Genomic DNA, 1,391 nt, shown 5'->3' with positions numbered 1-1,391 from the left:
CTGGAAACGGATCCTGAAAGCCCACTACTTCTCTCGGCATGAGCTCCCTCTCCTGCAGGCTCTCCTCCGCAGCCAGCCCCTCCTGCACGGAGCGTGCCTGCCGGCTCTGGCCTGGGCTCAACCCTGGCCAACGGTAGACGCCATCACGAAGCCACAATCCTGCATGTGCTTCTTATCTGTAGGAGACCAGGGTGTGCAGGCTTTCAGGAGGATGGCCCCTGGGCGTGCATCCTGCAGGCACCTATCTGGGGAAAGGGGGCAGTGGTGGTTCAGTGGTAGAATTCTCGCCTTGCATGCAAGAGACCCGGGTTCGATTCCTGGTCAAGGCACCTCACGTGCAGCCACCACCTGTCTGTCAGGGGAGGCTTGTGTGTTGCTAGGATGCTGAAGAGGCCCCAGGGGAGCTTCCAGACTAAGATGGAGTAGGAAGAAAGGCCTGGAGATCTCCTTCTGAAAATCAGCCAACGAAGACCTATGGATCACCACACTCTGATCTGCAACCAGTCAGGGGGATGGCGCAGGACCGGGCAGCGTTTTGTCCCATTGTGCGCGGGGTCGCCATGAGTCGGGGGCCTAACAACAACATCTGGGTGAAACCATACCTTGAAGATTAACCATTAACTGTCCCTCAGTCTCAGCTGATCTAACACTGTTTTCCCTCCACATCTGAAGAGAACCTTCTCTTGAGCATTCTGAATCCTCATTCAGAGCTCCCGCGTCAGCTACTAAGTTTCACAAGAAGGTGGGGACATGGGGCCCTCCCAGGTCTTCAAAGCCCTTCTGGAAATTTGACTCTGACCTTCGGGCCACCTGATGCCTTTCTGCACTGCAGCCACAGCAGGCGACTCCCAGGACTGACAAGAAAACTAATTAACAGATGTCTTCCACTTGCCCCCTAGCAAAGCTCCAAATTCATTCCAACCCTAAATCCCACCCACTCAAAGAAGAAAAAAATATGTATTGCCGTGTAAGTGAATCACCTCCCAAAAAAATGATCCAGATTCAGTATTTTTCTCCAGTAAATCTCCCCATCCCATAAGGACACCAGTCTTCACTGCAGCATCATTCGCAGTAGTCAGACGGTGGAAACAGCCCAAGTGTCCATCAACCGATGATAGATAAACAAATGAGGTCCATCCACACAATGGAATACGACTCAGCCAGAAAGAGAAATGAAATCCCGATACATGCTAACAACATGGATGAACCTTGAAAACATTACACTGAGTAAGTCAATCACAAAAGAACGAATACTGTCTGATCTCACTTCTATGAAATACCTAGCACAGGCAAACGTATAGAGACCAAAGTTTAATAATGGCTAACAGGGACGGGAAGGAGGGGGCAAACCAAAACAACCAAACCCACTGCCGGTGATTTGACTTCGACCC

General features: G+C 51.2%; 1 non-coding gene across 1 annotated transcript; it reads left to right on the top strand.

Moving 5' to 3' along the window:
- The first annotated feature begins 258 nt into the window (after positions 1-258).
- On the top strand, positions 259-329 carry TRNAA-UGC (transfer RNA alanine (anticodon UGC)). Its single transcript has one exon. It is a non-coding gene; the product is annotated as a tRNA-Ala (tRNA).
- Positions 330-1,391: the final 1,062 nt, after the last annotated feature.

The sequence above is a fragment of the Trichechus manatus genome, unplaced genomic scaffold (assembly GCF_000243295.1).
Source record: "Trichechus manatus latirostris isolate Lorelei unplaced genomic scaffold, TriManLat1.0 scaffold00072, whole genome shotgun sequence".
Lineage (NCBI taxonomy): Eukaryota > Metazoa > Chordata > Mammalia > Sirenia > Trichechidae > Trichechus > Trichechus manatus.
This window is presented reverse-complemented; position numbering and strand designations above follow the sequence as displayed.